We start from the raw sequence: 21,411 nt of genomic DNA on the forward strand, positions 1-21,411 counted from the left end.
TGGGGTCAGATTCAGACTAATGTGGATGGGGCGGGGTTGGCGTGCCCTATTGGGCCTCGATAGAGTGGTCAGCAATAGGTGGAAAATGACGAAAATGTCTCGGACAGAAAGAAAAAGGGAATGTAAATGAGGCTAATCAAGGTGCTGATAGTGGTGTCTCAAGAGATCAGAATGTGTTAATCGCAGAAAGTAAGCAGTGTGTCAGCGAACAATTGGCGACAGGGATCAGATTGCTCAAGTAGGATGGTATGGGCTGGGGGAGGGGGGCAATGCTGAGGGTAAAACATACCAATGCAAGTTATTAAAATAAGATGATGGATACAGATGGTGGAGGGGGAAGAAGCAGATGGTGGAGGGGGAAGAGAGGTTACACAGTCTGATGTTGTTGAACTGAATAAAATGAAACATACAGAGAGCTGCCTGAATCTACTGGAATAAGTCAATAGAAGTAAGTGAATATCCACACATAGACAAGCTTTTAGAAAATGTCTTGATTGTCTCGGGAACGTATTGGTTCCCTGCTGTGTGAGCTCAGCTTCTCAAAGGAAACCCAATGTGAATGAATCCCGCCGAATGCGCCACAGAGGCTCAATAAGGAATAGCAAAATGCATGCACCCGGCTGGGCCAGTGGCGCAATGGATAACGCGTCTGACTACGAATCAGGAGATTCCAGGTTCGACTCCTGGCTGGCTCGGAATTCGAACTTTTGGCGTGCGCTTTAACTCACTGGGTGGGACAGCTCATTCTTGATGCAGAGCAAAGTGAGCAGAACGTCTTCAATTCTCGTATCGAAAGTTGATCCGACATCTGCGGAAGATACTGGAACAACTCAGCGAGTCAGGCGGGATTTGTCGACAGGACAACACAGCTCGTCTTTCACCATCACTTTTCATTAAAACCGGGACGGGTTAGAAATGTCGGACGTTTTAACCAAGTCAAATCCCGGTGGGAGCAAACAGAATAACAGGAAAGCGCTCTGACAGGGTGCAAGTCAGGAGAGATGAAATGAGAAAAGGCCTAGGGTTCCCTGGCCACAGAGTGAGGTGAGCATCGAATGAGAGAATAATTACACCACAGTATGAAGCCATTCCAGCCGCTGTGTCTGTGCCAGCTCTCAGCAACTACCGCCCGGATACAAAGACGAAGAGGAAACAAGATTCAAACCCAAATCTGCGATGGTAGTACACACAGAATGGGGGCAGCATTTACAGTGTGAGACGGTTGCACACACTATGAGTGTGAAAGCTGTATTGAGCCCAGTGGAAAGATGCGCTGCTGTTCCTCGAGTGTTTGTTGAGCTTCTTTGGAACATTTCAGGAGGCCGAGGTCCGGAAGGTCAGCGTTAAGATGCAGCTCTCCAGTCAGTTCAATTCTCCACTTTGGCTCTGTGGATTAGATGGGTCACGTCCCTGTGAAGTTAACGCAGATCATGTTAAGTTCGATCTAATTTCTACATCTCGTGGTTTTATATGTTGAAACATCTGTTTTTGAAAGAAACAGCAGTCGTCTTGTAATAAGTGGCCTAGCCTCTCAGCCTCACCATGCGACTCTGCAGCAACACAGTGAGGTTGCACATTGTACACGTCCGTTAATTGCCAGTTGTTTCTGTAGTGTAGTGGTTATCACATTCGCCTAACCCGCGAAAAGTCCCCGGTTCGAAACCGGGCAGAAACATCTCGTATTTCCAGTTTAGTCTGTTGCTGACTATTGCCGCAATCTCGTAACTGGTCTTCATCAACGAGGAATAGCAAAATGCATGCACCCGTCTGGTTGTGGTTATTTACGAAAGATCTGCATTCTCAATTTAACTTCCACTTCAAGCAAAACATAACTTATCTTCAGGTCTGTAAAGTTCGATTCCTGATTGTTTAATAAGTTGAGACATCGGTTTTAAAGAAACGGCTGTCTTCTTGTAATAAGTGACATGGCCTCTCAGACGAACCATGAGAATCTGCAGCAACACAGTGAGGTTGAACATTGCACAAGTCCATTGATTACTGCACCGCCAGCGGTTTCTGTAGTGTAGTGGTTAGCACATTCCCCTAACATGCGAAAGGTCCCCGGGGCCATACCGGGTAGAAACATCAAGTGCTTCTCATGTTGTGTGAGGAATGTTTGCACAAAGTACTTGTGTTCCCCATCTCGTATGTTCTAGGATTATGAGGATTAGTCTCTCATTAGCCACTAAAATAAATTCCACATTAAGTCACAAGCACTGAATTTTCGACAGGCAATGAGAAGAAAAGGACCTTCTTATTTTGGATATGCGGAGCTAGTTCATCCACAACAGAATTTCATGCATTTACTAATGCAGATAAACCTACTTATTCACCATGTCAAACATGTCTAAATGAACGACAAATGCAACTTACTGCGGATGCTTCATTCTGAAACAAAAACAGAACATACTGGACAATCTCAGCAGGACTGACGGCCTCTGTGGAGCGAGATGGCAGCGGTCGTTCCGGGCCTGGGTGACTCTTTGTCAAAGCTGGAGAACTGGAAATGGGGTCAGATTCAGACAAATGTGGATGGGGCGGGGTTGGCGTGCCCTATTGGGCCTCGATAGAGTGGTCAGCAATAGGTGGAAAATGACGAAAAAGTCTCGGACAGAAAGAAAAAGGTAATGTAAATGAGGCTAATCAAGGCTAACAAAGTTGCTGATCGTGGCGCCTCAAGAGATCAGAATGTGTTAATAGCAGAACAAAGTAAGCAGTGTGTCAGCGAACAATTGGCGACAGCGTTGCTCAAGTAGGATGGTATGGGCTGGGGGGAGGGGCGCAATGCTGAGGGTAAAACATACCAATGGAAGGAATGAAAATAACTTGATGGAAATAAACAGATGGTGGAGGGAGAAGAGAGATTACACAGTCTGATGCTGTTGAACTGAATAAAATGAAACATACAGAGGGCTGCCTGAATCAACTGGAATTAGTCAATAGAGGTAAGTGAATGTCATACCCCTAGACCAACGAGCCCCGGGAAAGTAACAGAAGCACGCTGTTATTGCCATCGAAAGTCGATCTAACATCTGCGGAAAACACTGGAACAACTCAGCGAGTCAGGCGGAATTTGTCGACAGGACAACAAAGCTTGTCTTTCACCATCACCTTTCATTAAAACCGGGACGGGTTAGAAATGTCGGACGTTTTAACCAAGTCAAATCCTGGTGGGAGCAAACAGAACAACAGGAAAGCGCTCTGACAGGGTGCAAGTCAGGAGAGATTAAATGAGAAAAGGCCTAGGGTTCCCTGGCCACAGAGTGAGGTGAGCATCGAATGAGAGAATAATTACACCACAGTATGAGGCCATTCCAGCCGCTGTGTCTGTGCCAGCTCTCAACAACTACCGCCCGGATACAAAGAAGAAGTGGAAACAAGATTCAAACCCAAATCTGCGATGGAAGGACACACAGAATGGGGGCAGCATTTACAGTGTGAGACTGTTGCACACACTATGAGTGTGAAAGCTGTATTGAGCCCAGTGGAAAGATGCGCTGCTGTTCCTCGAGTGTTTGTTGAGCTTCTTTGGAACATTTCAGGAGGGCGAGGTCCGGGAGGTCAGCGTTAAGATGCAGCTCTCCAGTCAGTTCAATTCTGCACTTTGGCTCTGTGGATTAGATGGGTCACGTCCCTGTGAAGTTAACGCAGATCATGTTAAGTTCGATCTAATTTCTACATCTCGTGGTTTTATATGTTGAAACATCTGTTTTTGAAAGAAACAGCAGTCGTCTTGTAATAAGTGGCCTAGCCTCTCAGCCTCACCATGCGAATCTACAGCAACACAGTGAGGTTGCACATTGTACACGTCCGTTGATTGCCAGCTGTTTCTGTAGTGTAGTGGGTATCACATTCGCCTAACACGCGAAAAGTTCGAAACCGGGCAGAAACATCTCGTACTTCCAGTTTAGTCTGTTGCTGACTATTGCCGCAATCTCGTAACTGGTCTTCATCAACGAGGAATAGCAAAATGCATGCACCCGTATGGTTGTGGTTATTTTCGAAAGCCCTGCCTTCTCAATTTAACTTCCACTTCAAGCATAACTTATCTTCAGGTCTGTAAAGTTCGATTCCTGATTGTTTTATAAGTTGAGACATCGGTTTTAAAGAAACGGCTGTCTTCTTGTAATAAGTGACATGGCCTCTCAGACGAACCATGAGAATCTGCAGCAACACAGTGAGGTTGAACATTGCACAAGTCCATTGATTACTGCACCGCCAGCGGTTTCTGTCGTGTAGTGGTTAGCACATTCCCCTAACATGCGAAAGGTCCCCGAGGCCATACCGGGTAGAAACATCAAGTGCTTCTCATGTTGTGTGAGTAATGTTTGCACAAAGTACTTTTGTTCCCCCATCTCGTATGTTCGAGGATTATGAGGATTAGTCTCTCATGAGCCACTAAAATAAATTCCACATTAAGTCACAAGCACTGAACTTTCGACAGGCAATGAGAAGAAAATGACCTTCTTATTTTGGATATTCGGAGCTAGTTCATCCACAACAGAATTTCATGCATTTACAAATGCAGATAAACATACTTATTCACCATCTCAAACATGTCTAAATGAACGACAAACGCAACTTACTGCGGATGCTTCATTCTGAAACAAAAACAGAACATACTGGACAATCTCAGCAGGATTGACAGCCTCTGTGGAGCGAGATGGCAGCGGTCGTTCCGGGCCTGGGTGACTCTTTGTCAAAGCTGGAGAACTGGAAATGGGGTCAGATTCAGACTAACGTGGATGGGGCGGGGTTGGCGTGCCCTATTGGGCCTCGATAGAGTGGTCAGCAATAGGTGGAAAATGACGAAAATGTCTCGGACAGAAAGAAAAAGGGAATGTAAATGAGGCTAATCAAGGTGCTGATAGTGGCGCCTCAAGAGATCAGAATGTGTTAATCGCAGAAAGTAAGCAGTGTGTCAGCGAACAATTGGCGACAGGGATCAGATTGCTCAAGTAGGATGGTATGGGCTGGGGGAGGGGGGCAATGCTGAGGGTAAAACATATCAATGCAAGGAATTAAAATAAGATGATGGATACAGATGGTGGAGGGGGAAGAAGCAGATGGTGGAGGGGGAAGAGAGGTTACACAGTCTGATGTTGTTGAACTGAATAAAATGAAACATACAGAGAGCTGCCTGAATCTACTGGAATAAGTCAATAGAAGTAAGTGAATATCCACACATAGACAAGCTTTTAGAAAATGTCTTGATTGTCTCGGGAACGTATTGGTTCCCTGCTGTGTGAGCTCAGCTTCTCAAAGGAAACACAATGGGAATGAATCCCGCCGAATGCGCCACAGAGGCTCAATAAGGAATAGCAAAATGCATGCTTCCGGCTGGGCCAGTGGCGCAATGGATAACGCGTCTGACTACGAATCAGGAGATTCCAGGTTCGACTCCTGGCTGGCTCGGAATTCGAACTTTTGGCGTGCGCTTTAACTCACTGGGTGGGACGGCTGATTCTTGATGCAGAGCAAAGTGAGCAGAACGTCTTCAATTCTCGTATCGAAAGTTGATCCGACATCTGCGGAAGATACTGGAACAACTCAGCGAGTCAGGCGGGATTTGTCGACAGGACAACACAGCTCGTCTTTCACCATCACTTTTCATTAAAACCGGGACGGGTTAGAAATGTCGGACGTTTTAACCAAGTCAAATCCCGGTGGGAGCAAACAGAATAACAGGAAAGCGCTCTGACAGGGTGCAAGTCAGGAGAGATTAAATGAGAAAAGGCCTTGGGTTCCCTGGCCACAGAGTGAGGTGAGCATCGAATGAGAGAATAATTACACCACAGTATGAGGCCATTCCAGCCGCTGTGTCTGTGCCAGCTCTCAGCAACTACCGCCCGGATACAAAGACGAAGTGGAAACAAGATTCAAACCCAAATCTGCGATGGTAATACACACAGAATGGGGGCAGCATTTACAGTGTGAGACGGTTGCACACACTATGAGTGTGAAAGCTGTATTGAGCCCAGTGGAAAGATGCGCTGCTGTTCCTCGAGTGTTTGTTGAGCTTCTTTGGAACATTTCAGGAGGCCGAGGTCCGGAAGGTCAGCGTTAAGATGCAGCTCTCCAGTCAGTTCAATTCTCCACTTTGGCTCTGTGGATTAGATGGGTCACGTCCCTGTGAAGTTAACGCAGATCAGGTTAAGTTCGATCTAATTTCTACATCTCGTGGTTTTATATGTTGAAACATCTGTTTTTGAAAGAAACAGCAGTCGTCTTGTAATAAGTGGCCTAGCCTCTCAGCCTCACCATGCGAATCTGCAGCAACACAGTGAGGTTGCACATTGTACACGTCCGTTGATTGCCAGCTGTTTCTGTAGTGTAGTGGTTATCACATTCGCCTAACACGCGAAAGGTCCCCGGTTCGAAACCGGGCAGAAACATCTCGTATTTCCAGTTTAGTCTGTTGCTGACTATTGCCGCAATCTCGTAACTGGTCTTCATCAACGAGGAATAGCAAAATGCATGCACCCGTCTGGTTGTGGTTATTTACGAAAGCCCTGCATTCTCAATTTAACTTCCACTTCAAGCAAAACATAACTTATCTTCAGGTCTGTAAAGTTCGATTCCTGATTGTTTTATAAGTTGAGACATCGGTTTTAAAGAAACGGCTGTCTTCTTGTAATAAGTGACATGGCCTCTCAGACGAACCATGAGAATCTGCAGCAACACAGTGAGGTTGAACATTGCACAAGTCCATTGATTACTGCACCGCCAGCGGTTTCTGTAGTGTAGTGGTTAGCACATTCCCCTAACATGCGAAAGGTCCCCGGGGCCATACCGGGTAGAAACATCAAGTGCTTCTCATGTTGTGTGAGGAATGTTTGCACAAAGTACTTGTGTTCCCCATCTCGTATGTTCTAGGATTATGAGGATTAGTCTCTCATGAGCCACTAAAATAAATTCCACATTAAGTCACAAGCACTGAATTTTCGACAGGCAATGAGAAGAAAAGGACCTTCTTATTTTGGATATGCGGAGCTAGTTCATCCACAACAGAATTGCATGCATTTACTAATGCAGATAAACCTACTTATTCACCATGTCAAACATGTCTAAATGAACGACAAATGCAACTTACTGCGGATGCTTCATTCTGAAACAAAAACAGAACATACTGGACAATCTCAGCAGGACTGACGGCCTCTGTGGAGCGAGATGGCAGCGGTCGTTCCGGGCCTGGGTGACTCTTTGTCAAAGCTGGAGAACTGGAAATGGGGTCAGATTCAGACAAATGTGGATGGGGCGGGGTTGGCGTGCCCTATTGGGCCTCGATAGAGTGGTCAGCAATAGGTGGAAAATGACGAAAAAGTCTCGGACAGAAAGAAAAAGGGAATGTAAATGAGGCTAATCAAGGCTAACAAAGTTGCTGATAGTGGCGCCTCAAGAGATCAGAATGTGTTAATAGCAGAACAAAGTAAGCAGTGTATCAGCGAACAATTGGCGACAGGGTTGCTCAAGTAGGATGGTATGGGCTGGGGGGAGGGGCGCAATGCTGAGGGTAAAACATACCAATGGAAGGAATGAAAATAACTTGATGGAAATAAACAGATGGTGGAGGGAGAAGAGAGATTACACAGTCTGATGCTGTTGAACTGAATAAAATGAAACATACAGAGGGCTGCCTGAATCAACTGGAATTAGTCAATAGAGGTAAGTGAATGTCATACCCCTAGACCAACGAGCCCCGGGAAAGTAACAGAAGCACGCTGTTATTGCCATCGAAAGTCGATCTAACATCTGCGGAAAACACTGGAACAACTCAGCGAGTCAGGCGGAATTTGTCGACAGGACAACAAAGCTTGTCTTTCACCATCACCTTTCATTAAAACCGGGACGGGTTAGAAATGGCGGACGTTTTAACCAAGTCAAATCCTGGTGGGAGCAAACAGAACAACAGGAAAGCGCTCTGACAGGGTGCAAGTCAGGAGAGATTAAATGAGAAAAGGCCTAGGGTTCCCTGGCCACAGAGTGAGGTGAGCATCGAATGAGAGAATAATTACACCACAGTATGAGGCCATTCCAGCCGCTGTGTCTGTGCCAGCTCTCAACAACTACCGCCCGGATACAAAGAAGAAGTGGAAACAAGATTCAAACCCAAATCTGCGATGGAAGGACACACAGAATGGGGGCAGCATTTACAGTGTGAGACTGTTGCACACACTATGAGTGTGAAAGCTGTATTGAGCCCAGTGGAAAGATGCGCTGCTGTTCCTCGAGTGTTTGTTGAGCTTCTTTGGAACATTTCAGGAGGGCGAGGTCCGGGAGGTCAGCGTTAAGATGCAGCTCTCCAGTCAGTTCAATTCTCCACTTTGGCTCTGTGGATTAGATGGGTCACGTCCCTGTGAAGTTAACGCAGATCATGTTAAGTTCGATCTAATTTCTACATCTCGTGGTTTTATATGTTGAAACATCTGTTTTTGAAAGAAACAGCAGTCGTCTTGCAATAAGTGGCCTAGCCTCTCAGCCTCACCATGCGAATCTGCAGCAACACAGTGAGGTTGCACATTGTACACGTCCGTTGATTGCCAGCTGTTTCTGTAGTGTAGTGGTTATCACATTCGCCTAACACGCGAAAGGTCCCCGGTTCGAAACCGGGCAGAAACATCTCGTATTTCCAGTTTAGTCTGTTGCTGACTATTGCCGCAATCTCGTAACTGGTCTTCATCAACGAGGAATAGCAAAATGCATGCACCCGTCTGGTTGTGGTTATTTACGAAAGCCCTGCATTCTCAATTTAACTTCCACTTCAAGCAAAACATAACTTATCTTCAGGTCTGTAAAGTTCGATTCCTGATTGTTTTATAAGTTGAGACATCGGTTTTAAAGAAACGGCTGTCTTCTTGTAATAAGTGACATGGCCTCTCAGACGAACCATGAGAATCTGCAGCAACACAGTGAGGTTGAACATTGCACAAGTCCATTGATTACTGCACCGCCAGCGGTTTCTGTCGTGTAGTGGTTAGCACATTCCCCTAACATGCGAAAGGTCCCCGAGGCCATACCGGGTAGAAACATCAAGTGCTTCTCATGTTGTGTGAGTAATGTTTGCACAAAGTACTTTTGTTCCCCCATCTCGTATGTTCGAGGATTATGAGGATTAGTCTCTCATGAGCCACTAAAATAAATTCCACATTAAGTCACAAGCACTGAACTTTCGACAGGCAATGAGAAGAAAATGACCTTCTTATTTTGGATATTCGGAGCTAGTTCATCCACAACAGAATTTCATGCATTTACAAATGCAGATAAACATACTTATTCACCATCTCAAACATGTCTAAATGAACGACAAACGCAACTTACTGCGGATGCTTCATTCTGAAACAAAAACAGAACATACTGGACAATCTCAGCAGGACTGACAGCCTCTGTGGAGCGAGATGGCAGCGGTCGTTCCGGGCCTGGGTGACTCTTTGTCAAAGCTGGAGAACTGGAAATGGGGTCAGATTCAGACTAATGTGGATGGGGCGGGGTTGGCGTGCCCTATTGGGCCTCGATAGAGTGGTCAGCAATAGGTGGAAAATGACGAAAATGTCTCGGACAGAAAGAAAAAGGGAATGTAAATGAGGCTAATCAAGGTGCTGATAGTGGCGCCTCAAGAGATCAGAACGTGTTAATCGCAGAAAGTAAGCAGTGTGTCAGCGAACAATTGGCGACAGGGATCAGATTGCTCAAGTAGGATGGTATGGGCTGGGGGAGGGGGGCAATGCTGAGGGTAAAACATATCAATGCAAGGAATTAAAATAAGATGATGGATACAGATGGTGGAGGGGGAAGAAGCAGATGGTGGAGGGGGAAGAGAGGTTACACAGTCTGATGTTGTTGAACTGAATAAAATGAAACATACAGAGAGCTGCCTGAATCTACTGGAATAAGTCAATAGAAGTAAGTGAATATCCACACATAGACAAGCTTTTAGAAAATGTCTTGATTGTCTCGGGAACGTATTGGTTCCCTGCTGTGTGAGCTCAGCTTCTCAAAGGAAACACAATGTGAATGAATCCCGCCGAATGCGCCACAGAGGCTCAATAAGGAATAGCAAAATGCATGCACCCGGCTGGGCCAGTGGCGCAATGGATAACGCGTCTGACTACGAATCAGGAGATTCCAGGTTCGACTCCTGGCTGGCTCGGAATTCGAACTTTTGGCGTGCGCTTTAACTCACTGGGTGGGACAGCTGATTCTTGATGCAGAGCAAAGTGAGCAGAACGTCTTCAATTCTCGTATCGAAAGTTGATCCGACATCTGCGGAAGATACTGGAACAACTCAGCGAGTCAGGCGGGATTTGTCGACAGGACAACACAGCTCGTCTTTCACCATCACTTTTCATTAAAACCGGGACGGGTTAGAAATGTCGGACGTTTTAACCAAGTCAAATCCCGGTGGGAGCAAACAGAATAACAGGAAAGCGCTCTGACAGGGTGCAAGTCAGGAGAGATGAAATGAGAAAAGGCCGAGGGTTCCTGGCCACAGAGTGAGGTGAGCATCGAATGAGAGAATAATTACACCACAGTATGAGGCCATTCCAGCCGCTGTGTCTGTGCCAGCTCTCAGCAACTACCGCCCGGATACAAAGACGAAGTGGAAACAAGATTCAAACCCAAATCTGCGATGGTAGTACACACAGAATGGGGGCAGCATTTACAGTGTGAGACGGTTGCACACTCTATGAGTGTGAAAGCTGTATTGAGCCCAGTGGAAAGATGCGCTGCTGTTCCTCGAGTGTTTGTTGAGCTTCTTTGGAACATTTCAGGAGGCCGAGGTCCGGAAGGTCAGCGTTAAGATGCAGCTCTCCAGTCAGTTCAATTCTCCACTTTGGCTCTGTGGATTAGATGGGGCACGTCCCTGTGAAGTTAATGCAGATCATGTTAAGTTCGATCTAATTTCTACATCTCGTGGTTTTATATGTTGAAACATCTGTTTTTGAAAGAAACAGCAATCGTCTTGTAATAAGTGGCCTAGCCTCTCAGCCTCACCATGCGAATCTGCAGCAACACAGTGAGGTTGCACATTGTACACGTCCGTTGATTGCCAGCTGTTTCTGTAGTGTAGTGGTTATCACATTCGCCTAACACGCGAAAGGTCCCCGGTTCGAAACCGGGCAGAAACATCTCGTATTTCCAGTTTAGTCTGTTGCTGACTATTGCCGCAATCTCGTAACTGGTCTTTATCAACGAGGAATAGCAAAATGCATGCACCCGTCTGGTTGTGGTTATTTACGAAAGCCCTGCATTCTCAATTTAACTTCCACTTCAAGCAAAACATAACTTATCTTCAGGTCTGTAAAGTTCGATTCCTGATTGTTTTATAAGTTCAGACATCGGGTTTAAAGAAACGGCTGTCTTCTTGTAATAAGTGACATGGCCTCTCAGACGAACCATGAGAATCTGCAGCAACACAGTGAGGTTGAACATTGCACAAGTCCATTGATTACTGCACCGCCAGCGGTTTCTGTAGTGTAGTGGTTAGCACATTCCCCTAACATGCGAAAGGTCCCCGGGGCCATACCGGGTAGAAACATCAAGTGCTTCTCATGTTGTGTGAGGAATGTTTGCACAAAGTACTTGTCTTCCCCATCTCGTATGTTCTAGGATTATGAGGATTAGTCTCTCATGAGCCACTAAAATAAATTCCACATTAAGTCACAAGCACTGAATTTTCGACAGGCAATGAGAAGAAAAGGACCTTCTTATTTTGGATATGCGGAGCTAGTTCATCCACAACAGAATTTCATGCATTTACAAATGCAGATAAACATACTTATTCACCATCTCAAACATGTCTAAATGAACGACAAACGCAACTTACTGCGGATGCTTCATTCTGAAACAAAAACAGAACATACTGGACAATCTCAGCAGGACTGACAGCCTCTGTGGAGCGAGATGGCAGCGGTCGTTCCGGGCCTGGGTGACTCTTTGTCAAAGCTGGAGAACTGGAAATGGGGTCAGATTCAGACTAATGTGGATGGGGCGGGGTTGGCGTGCCCTATTGGGCCTCGATAGAGTGGTCAGCAATAGGTGGAAAATGACGAAAATGTCTCGGACAGAAAGAAAAAGGGAATGTAAATGAGGCTAATCAAGGTACTGATAGTGGCGCCTCAAGAGATCAGAATGTGTTAATCGCAGAAAGTAAGCAGTGTGTCAGCGAACAATTGGCGACAGGGATCAGATTGCTCAAGTAGGATGGTATGGGCTGGGGGAGGGGGGCAATGCTGAGGGTAAAACATATCAATGCAAGGAATTAAAATAAGATGATGGATACAGATGGTGGAGGGGGAAGAAGCAGATGGTGGAGGGGGAAGAGAGGTTACACAGTCTGATGTTGTTGAACTGAATAAAATGAAACATACAGAGAGCTGCCTGAATCTACTGGAATAAGTCAATAGAAGTAAGTGAATATCCACACATAGACAAGCTTTTAGAAAATGTCTTGATTGTCTCGGGAACGTATTGGTTCCCTGCTGTGTGAGCTCAGCTTCTCAAAGGAAACACAATGTGAATGAATCCCGCCGAATGCGCCACAGAGGCTCAATAAGGAATAGCAAAATGCATGCTCCGGGCTGGGCCAGTGGCGCAATGAATAACGCGTCTGACTACGAACCAGGAGATTCCAGGTTCGACTCCTTGCTGGCTCGGAATTCGAACTTTTGGCGTGCGCTTTAACTCACTGGGTGGGACGGCTGATTCTTGATGCAGAGCAAAGTGAGCAGAACGTCTTCAATTCTCGTATCGAAAGTTGATCCGACATCTGCGGAAGATACTGGAACAACTCAGCGAGTCAGGCGGGATTTGTCGACAGGACAACACAGCTCGTCTTTCACCATCACTTTTCATTAAAACCGGGACGGGTTAGAAATGTCGGACGTTTTAACCAAGTCAAATCCCGGTGGGAGCAAACAGAATAACAGGAAAGCGCTCTGACAGGGTGCAAGTCAGGAGAGATTAAATGAGAAAAGGCCTTGGGTTCCCTGGCCACAGAGTGAGGTGAGCATCGAATGAGAGAATAATTACACCACAGTATGAGGCCATTCCAGCCGCTGTGTCTGTGCCAGCTCTCAGCAACTACCGCCCGGATACAAAGACGAAGTGGAAACAAGATTCAAACCCAAATCTGCGATGGTAATACACACAGAATGGGGGCAGCATTTACAGTGTGAGACGGTTGCACACACTATGAGTGTGAAAGCTGTATTGAGCCCAGTGGAAAGATGCGCTGCTGTTCCTCGAGTGTTTGTTGAGCTTCTTTGGAACATTTCAGGAGGCCGAGGTCCGGGAGGTCAGCGTTAAGATGCAGCTCTCCAGTCAGTTCAATTCTCCACTTTGGCTCTGTGGATTAGATGGGTCACGTCCCTGTGAAGTTAACGCAGATCATGTTAAGTTCGATCTAATTTCTACATCTCGTGGTTTTATATGTTGAAACATCTGTTTTTGAAAGAAACAGCAGTCGTCTTGTAATAAGTGGCCTAGCCTCTCAGCCTCACCATGCGAATCTGCAGCAACACAGTGAGGTTGCACATTGTACACGTCCGTTGATTGCCAGCTGTTTCTGTAGTGTAGTGGTTATCACATTTGCCTAACACGCGAAAGGTCCCCGGTTCGAAACCGGGCAGAAACATCTCGTATTTCCAGTTTAGTCTGTTGCTGACTATTGCCGCAATCTCGTAACTGGTCTTTATCAACGAGGAATAGCAAAATGCATGCACCCGTCTGGTTGTGGTTATTTACGAAAGCCCTGCATTCTCAATTTAACTTCCACTTCAAGCAAAACATAACTTATCTTCAGGTCTGTAAAGTTCGATTCCTGATTGTTTTATAAGTTCAGACATCGGGTTTAAAGAAACGGCTGTCTTCTTGTAATAAGTGACATGGCCTCTCAGACGAACCATGAGAATCTGCAGCAACACAGTGAGGTTGAACATTGCACAAGTCCATTGATTACTGCACCGCCAGCGGTTTCTGTAGTGTAGTGGTTAGCACATTCCCCTAACATGCGAAAGGTCCCCGGGGCCATACCGGGTAGAAACATCAAGTGCTTCTCATGTTGTGTGAGGAATGTTTGCACAAAGTACTTGTCTTCCCCATCTCGTATGTTCTAGGATTATGAGGATTAGTCTCTCATGAGCCACTAAAATAAATTCCACATTAAGTCACAAGCACTGAATTTTCGACAGGCAATGAGAAGAAAAGGACCTTCTTATTTTGGATATGCGGAGCTAGTTCATCCACAACAGAATTTCATGCATTTACAAATGCAGATAAACATACTTATTCACCATCTCAAACATGTCTAAATGAACGACAAACGCAACTTACTGCGGATGCTTCATTCTGAAACAAAAACAGAACATACTGGACAATCTCAGCAGGACTGACAGCCTCTGTGGAGCGAGATGGCAGCGGTCGTTCCGGGCCTGGGTGACTCTTTGTCAAAGCTGGAGAACTGGAAATGGGGTCAGATTCAGACTAATGTGGATGGGGCGGGGTTGGCGTGCCCTATTGGGCCTCGATAGAGTGGTCAGCAATAGGTGGAAAATGACGAAAATGTCTCGGACAGAAAGAAAAAGGGAATGTAAATGAGGCTAATCAAGGTACTGATAGTGGCGCCTCAAGAGATCAGAATGTGTTAATCGCAGAAAGTAAGCAGTGTGTCAGCGAACAATTGGCGACAGGGATCAGATTGCTCAAGTAGGATGGTATGGGCTGGGGGAGGGGGGCAATGCTGAGGGTAAAACATATCAATGCAAGGAATTAAAATAAGATGATGGATACAGATGGTGGAGGGGGAAGAAGCAGATGGTGGAGGGGGAAGAGAGGTTACACAGTCTGATGTTGTTGAACTGAATAAAATGAAACATACAGAGAGCTGCCTGAATCTACTGGAATAAGTCAATAGAAGTAAGTGAATATCCACACATAGACAAGCTTTTAGAAAATGTCTTGATTGTCTCGGGAACGTATTGGTTCCCTGCTGTGTGAGCTCAGCTTCTCAAAGGAAACACAATGTGAATGAATCCCGCCGAATGCGCCACAGAGGCTCAATAAGGAATAGCAAAATGCATGCTCCGGGCTGGGCCAGTGGCGCAATGAATAACGCGTCTGACTACGAACCAGGAGATTCCAGGTTCGACTCCTTGCTGGCTCGGAATTCGAACTTTTGGCGTGCGCTTTAACTCACTGGGTGGGACGGCTGATTCTTGATGCAGAGCAAAGTGAGCAGAACGTCTTCAATTCTCGTATCGAAAGTTGATCCGACATCTGCGGAAGATACTGGAACAACTCAGCGAGTCAGGCGGGATTTGTCGACAGGACAACACAGCTCGTCTTTCACCATCACTTTTCATTAAAACCGGGACGGGTTAGAAATGTCGGACGTTTTAACCAAGTCAAATCCCGGTGGGAGCAAACAGAATAACAGGAAAGCGCTCTGACAGGGTGCAAGTCAGGAGAGATTAAATGAGAAAAGGCCTTGGGTTCCCTGGCCACAGAGTGAGGTGAGCATCGAATGAGAGAATAATTACACCACAGTATGAGGCCATTCCAGCCGCTGTGTCTGTGCCAGCTCTCAGCAACTACCGCCCGGATACAAAGACGAAGTGGAAACAAGATTCAAACCCAAATCTGCGATGGTAATACACACAGAATGGGGGCAGCATTTACAGTGTGAGACGGTTGCACACACTATGAGTGTGAAAGCTGTATTGAGCCCAGTGGAAAGATGCGCTGCTGTTCCTCGAGTGTTTGTTGAGCTTCTTTGGAACATTTCAGGAGGCCGAGGTCCGGGAGGTCAGCGTTAAGATGCAGCTCTCCAGTCAGTTCAATTCTCCACTTTGGCTCTGTGGATTAGATGGGTCACGTCCCTGTGAAGTTAACGCAGATCATGTTAAGTTCGATCTAATTTCTACATCTCGTGGTTTTATATGTTGAAACATCTGTTTTTGAAAGAAACAGCAGTCGTCTTGTAATAAGTGGCCTAGCCTCTCAGCCTCACCATGCGAATCTGCAGCAACACAGTGAGGTTGCACATTGTACACGTCCGTTGATTGCCAGCTGTTTCTGTAGTGTAGTGGTTATCACATTCGCCTAACACGCGAAAGGTCCCCGGTTCGAAACCGGGCAGAAACATCTCGTATTTCCAGTTTAGTCTGTTGCTGACTATTGCCGCAATCTCGTAACTGGTCTTCATCAACGAGGAATAGCAAAATGCATGCACCCGTCTGGTTGTGGTTATTTACGAAAGCCCTGCATTCTCAATTTAACTTGCACTTCAAGCAAAACATAACTTATCTTCAGGTCTGTAAAGTTCGATTCCTGATTGTTTTATAAATTGAGACATCGATTCAGACAAATGTGGATGGGGCGGGGTTGGCGTGCCCTATTGGGCCTCGATAGAGTGGTCAGCAATAGGTGGAAAATGACGAAAAAGTCTCGGACAGAAAGAAAAAGGGAATGTAAATGTGGCTAATCAAGGCTAACAAAGTTGCTGATAGTGGCGCCTCAAGAGATCAGAATGTGTTAATAGCAGAACAAAGTAAGCAGTGTGTCAGCGAACAATTGGCGACAGGGTTGCTCAGGTAGGATGGTATGGGCTGGGGGGAGGGGCGCAATGCTGAGCGTAAAACATACCAATGGAAGGAATGAAAATAACTTGATGGAAATAAACAGATGGTGGAGGGAGAAGAGAGATTACACAGTCTGATGCTGTTGAACTGAATAAAATGAAACATACAGAGGGCTGCCTGAATCAACTGGAATTAGTCAATAGAGGTAAGTGAATGTCATACCCCTAGACCAACGAGCCCCGGGAAAGTAACAGAAGCACGCTGTTATTGCCATCGAAAGTCGATCTAACATCTGCGGAAAACACTGGAACAACTCAGCGAGTCAGGCGGAATTTGTCGACAGGACAACAAAGCTTGTCTTTCACCATCACCTTTCATTAAAACCGGGACGGGTTAGAAATGTCGGACGTTTTAACCAAGTCAAATCCTGGTGGGAGCAAACAGAACAACAGGAAAGCGCTCTGACAGGGTGCAAGTCAGGAGAGATTAAATGAGAAAAGGCCTAGGGTTCCCTGGCCACAGAGTGAGGTGAGCATCGAATGAGAGAATAATTACACCACAGTATGAGGCCATTCCAGCCGCTGTGTCTGTGCCAGCTCTCAACAACTACCGCCCGGATACAAAGAAGAAGTGGAAACAAGATTCAAACCCAAATCTGCGATGGAAGGACACACAGAATTGGGGCAGCATTTACAGTGTGAGACGGTTGCACACACTATGAGTGTGAAAGCTGTATTGAGCCCAGTGGAAAGATGCGCTGCTGTTCCTCGAGTGTTTGTTGAGCTTCTTTGGAACATTTCAGGAGGCCGAGGTCCGGGAGGTCAGCGTTAAGATGCAGCTCTCCAGTCAGTTCAATTCTCCACTTTGGCTCTGTGGATTAGATGGGTCACGTCCCTGTGAAGTTAACGCAGATCATGTTAAGTTCGATCTAATTTCTACATCTCGTGGTTTTATATGTTGAAACATCTGTTTTTGAAAGAAACAGCAGTCGTCTTGTAATAAGTGGCCTAGCCTCTCAGCCTCACCATGCGAATCTGCAGCAACACAGTGAGGTTGCACATTGTACACGTCCGTTGATTGCCAGCTGTTTCTGTAGTGTAGTGGGTATCACATTCGCCTAACACGCGAAAAGTTCGAAACCGGGCAGAAACATCTCGTACTTCCAGTTTAGTCTGTTGCTGACTATTGCCGCAATCTCGTAACTGGTCTTCATCAACGAGGAATAGCAAAATGCATGCACCCGTATGGTTGTGGTTATTTTCGAAAGCCCTGCCTTCTCAATTTAACTTCCACTTCAAGCATAACTTATCTTCAGGTCTGTAAAGTTCGATTCCTGATTGTTTTATAAGTTGAGACATCGGTTTTAAAGAAACGGCTGTCTTCTTGTAATAAGTGACATGGCCTCTCAGACGAACCATGAGAATCTGCAGCAACACAGTGAGGTTGAACATTGCACAAGTCCATTGATTACTGCACCGCCAGCGGTTTCTGTCGTGTAGTGGTTAGCACATTCCCCTAACATGCGAAAGGTCCCCGAGGCCATACCGGGTAGAAACATCAAGTGCTTCTCATGTTGTGTGAGTAATGTTTGCACAAAGTACTTTTGTTCCCCCATCTCGTATGTTCGAGGATTATGAGGATTAGTCTCTCATGAGCCACTAAAATAAATTCCACATTAAGTCACAAGCACTGAACTTTCGACAGGCAATGAGAAGAAAATGACCTTCTTATTTTGGATATTCGGAGCTAGTTCATCCACAACAGAATTTCATGCATTTACAAATGCAGATAAACATACTTATTCACCATCTCAAACATGTCTAAATGAACGACAAACGCAACTTACTGCGGATGCTTCATTCTGAAACAAAAACAGAACATACTGGACAATCTCAGCAGGACTGACAGCCTCTGTGGAGCGAGATGGCAGCGGTCGTTCCGGGCCTGGGTGACTCTTTGTCAAAGCTGGAGAACTGGAAATGAGGTCAGATTCAGACTAACGTGGATGGGGCGGGGTTGGCGTGCCCTATTGGGCCTCGATAGAGTGGTCAGCAATAGGTGGAAAATGACGAAAATGTCTCGGACAGAAAGAAAAAGGGAATGTAAATGAGGCTAATCAAGGTACTGATAGTGGCGCCTCAAGAGATCAGAATGTGTTAATCGCAGAAAGTAAGCAGTGTGTCAGCGAACAATTGGCGACAGGGATCAGATTGCTCAAGTAGGATGGTATGGGCTGGGGGAGGGGGGCAATGCTGAGGGTAAAACATATCAATGCAAGGAATTAAAATAAGATGATGGATACAGATGGTGGAGGGGGAAGAAGCAGATGGTGGAGGGGGAAGAGAGGTTACACAGTCTGATGTTGTTGAACTGAATAAAATGAAACATACAGAGAGCTGCCTGAATCTACTGGAATAAGTCAATAGAAGTAAGTGAATATCCACACATAGACAAGCTTTTAGAAAATGTCTTGATTGTCTCGGGAACGTATTGGTTCCCTGCTGTGTGAGCTCAGCTTCTCAAAGGAAACACAATGTGAATGAATTCCGCCGAATGCGCCACAGAGGCTCAATAAGGAATAGCAAAATGCATGCTCCCGGCTGGGCCAGTGGCGCAATGGATAACGCGTCTGACTACGAATCAGGAGATTCCAGGTTCGACTCCTTGCTGGCTCGGAATTCGAACTTTTGGCGTGCGCTTTAACTCACTGGGTGGGACGGCTGATTCTTGATGCAGAGCAAAGTGAGCAGAACGTCTTCAATTCTCGTATCGAAAGTTGATCCGACATCTGCGGAAGATGCTGGAACAACTCAGCGAGTCAGGCGGGATTTGTCGACAGGACAACACAGCTCGTCTTTCACCATCACTTTTCATTAAAACCGGGACGGGTTAGAAATGTCGGACGTTTTAACCAAGTCAAATCCCGGTGGGAGCAAACAGAATAACAGGAAAGCGCTCTGACAGGGTGCAAGTCAGGAGAGATTAAATGAGAAAAGGCCTTGGGTTCCCTGGCCACAGAGTGAGGTGAGCATCGAATGAGAGAATAATTACACCACAGTATGAGGCCATTCCAGCCGCTGTGTCTGTGCCAGCTCTCAGCAACTACCGCCCGGATACAAAGACGAAGTGGAAACAAGATTCAAACCCAAATCTGCGATGGTAATACACACAGAATGGGGGCAGCATTTGCAGTGTGAGACTGTTGCACACACTATGAGTGTGCAAGCTGTATTGAGCCCAGTGGAAAGATGCGCTGCTGTTCCTCGAGTGTTTGTTGAGCTTCTTTGGAACATTTCAGGAGGCCGAGGTCCGGGAGGTCAGCGTTAAGATGCAGCTCTCCAGTCAGTTCAATTCTCCACTTTGGCTCTGTGGATTAGATGGGTCACGTCCCTGTGAAGTTAACGCAGATCATGTTAAGTTCGATCTAATTTCTACATCTCGTGGTTTTATATGTTGAAACATCTGTTTTTGAAAGAAACAGCAGTCGTCTTGTAATAAGTGGCCTAGCCTCTCAGCCTCACCATGCGAATCTGCAGCAACACAGTGAGGTTGCACATTGTACACGTCCGTTGATTGCCAGCTGTTTCTGTAGTGTAGTGGTTATCACATTCGCCTAACACGCGAAAGGTCCCCGGTTCGAAACCGGGCAGAAACATCTCGTATTTCCAGTTTAGTCTGTTGCTGACTATTGCCGCAATCTCGTAACTGGTCTTCATCAACGAGGAATAGCAAAATGCATGCACCCGTCTGGTTGTGGTTATTTACGAAAGCCCTGCATTCTCAATTTAACTTCCACTTCAAGCAAAACATAACTTATCTTCAGGTCTGTAAAGTTCGATTCCTGATTGTTTTATAAGTTGAGACATCGGTTTTAAAGAAACGGCTGTCTTCTTGTAATAAGTGACATGGCCTCTCAGACGAACCATGAGAATCTGCAGCAACACAGTGAGGTTGAACATTGCACAAGTCCATTGATTCCTGCACCGCCAGTGGTTTCTGTAGTGTAGTGGTTAGCACATTCCCCTAACATGCGAAAGGTCCCCGGGGCCATACCGGGTAGAAACATCAAGTGCTTCTCATGTTGTGTGAGGAATGTTTGCACAAAGTACTTGTGTTCCCCATCTCGTATGTTCTAGGATTATGAGGATTAGTCTCTCATGAGCCACTAAAATAAATTCCACATTAAGTCACAAGCACTGAATTTTCGACAGGCAATGAGAAGAAAATGACCTTCTTATTTTGGATATGCGGAGCTAGTTCATCCACAACAGAATTTCATGCATTTACTAATGCAGATAAACCTACTTATTCACCATGTCAAACATGTCTAAATGAACGACAAATGCAACTTACTGCGGATGCTTCATTCTGAAACAAAAACAGAACATACTGGACAATCTCAGCAGGACTGACGGCCTCTGTGGAGCGAGATGGCAGCGGTCGTTCCGGGCCTGGGTGACTCTTTGTCAAAGCTGGAGAACTGGAAATGGGGTCAGATTCAGACAAATGTGGATGGGGCGGGGTTGGCGTGCCCGATTGGGCCTCGATAGAGTGGTCAGCAATAGGTGGAAATTGACGAAAATGTCTCGGACAGAAAGAAAAAGGGAATGTAAATGAGGCTAATCAAGGCTAACAAAGTTGCTGATAGTGGCGCCTCAAGAAATCAGAATGTGTTAATAGCAGAACAAAGTAAGCAGTGTGTCAGCGAACAATTGGCGACAGGGTTGCTCAGGTAGGATGGTATGGGCTGGGGGGAGGGGCGCAATGCTGAGCGTAAAACATACCAATGGAAGGAATGAAAATAACTTGATGGAAATAAACAGATGGTGGAGGG

General features: G+C 46.0%; 11 non-coding genes across 11 annotated transcripts; all 11 read left to right on the top strand.

Annotated features, from left to right (window-relative positions):
* The first annotated feature begins 622 nt into the window (after positions 1-622).
* On the top strand, positions 623-695 carry trnar-acg (transfer RNA arginine (anticodon ACG)). The gene has a single exon. It is a non-coding gene; the product is annotated as a tRNA-Arg (tRNA).
* Positions 696-1,602: 907 nt separating this feature from the next.
* trnav-aac (transfer RNA valine (anticodon AAC)) lies at positions 1,603-1,675 on the top strand. The gene has a single exon. It is a non-coding gene; the product is annotated as a tRNA-Val (tRNA).
* A 3,667-nt stretch (positions 1,676-5,342) lies between these two features.
* Positions 5,343-5,415, top strand: trnar-acg (transfer RNA arginine (anticodon ACG)). The gene has a single exon. It is a non-coding gene; the product is annotated as a tRNA-Arg (tRNA).
* Positions 5,416-6,322: 907 nt separating this feature from the next.
* trnav-aac (transfer RNA valine (anticodon AAC)) lies at positions 6,323-6,395 on the top strand. Its single transcript has one exon. It is a non-coding gene; the product is annotated as a tRNA-Val (tRNA).
* Positions 6,396-8,546: 2,151 nt separating this feature from the next.
* Positions 8,547-8,619, top strand: trnav-aac (transfer RNA valine (anticodon AAC)). The gene has a single exon. It is a non-coding gene; the product is annotated as a tRNA-Val (tRNA).
* Positions 8,620-10,074: 1,455 nt separating this feature from the next.
* trnar-acg (transfer RNA arginine (anticodon ACG)) lies at positions 10,075-10,147 on the top strand. Its single transcript has one exon. It is a non-coding gene; the product is annotated as a tRNA-Arg (tRNA).
* Positions 10,148-11,053: 906 nt separating this feature from the next.
* On the top strand, positions 11,054-11,126 carry trnav-aac (transfer RNA valine (anticodon AAC)). Its single transcript has one exon. It is a non-coding gene; the product is annotated as a tRNA-Val (tRNA).
* A 2,434-nt stretch (positions 11,127-13,560) lies between these two features.
* trnav-aac (transfer RNA valine (anticodon AAC)) lies at positions 13,561-13,633 on the top strand. Its single transcript has one exon. It is a non-coding gene; the product is annotated as a tRNA-Val (tRNA).
* A 2,434-nt stretch (positions 13,634-16,067) lies between these two features.
* trnav-aac (transfer RNA valine (anticodon AAC)) lies at positions 16,068-16,140 on the top strand. The gene has a single exon. It is a non-coding gene; the product is annotated as a tRNA-Val (tRNA).
* Positions 16,141-19,179: 3,039 nt separating this feature from the next.
* trnar-acg (transfer RNA arginine (anticodon ACG)) lies at positions 19,180-19,252 on the top strand. The gene has a single exon. It is a non-coding gene; the product is annotated as a tRNA-Arg (tRNA).
* Positions 19,253-20,159: 907 nt separating this feature from the next.
* trnav-aac (transfer RNA valine (anticodon AAC)) lies at positions 20,160-20,232 on the top strand. The gene has a single exon. It is a non-coding gene; the product is annotated as a tRNA-Val (tRNA).
* The last annotated feature ends 1,179 nt before the right edge of the window (positions 20,233-21,411 follow it).

Source organism: Scyliorhinus torazame, chromosome 5 (assembly GCF_047496885.1).
Source record: "Scyliorhinus torazame isolate Kashiwa2021f chromosome 5, sScyTor2.1, whole genome shotgun sequence".
NCBI classification, from domain to species: domain Eukaryota; kingdom Metazoa; phylum Chordata; class Chondrichthyes; order Carcharhiniformes; family Scyliorhinidae; genus Scyliorhinus; species Scyliorhinus torazame.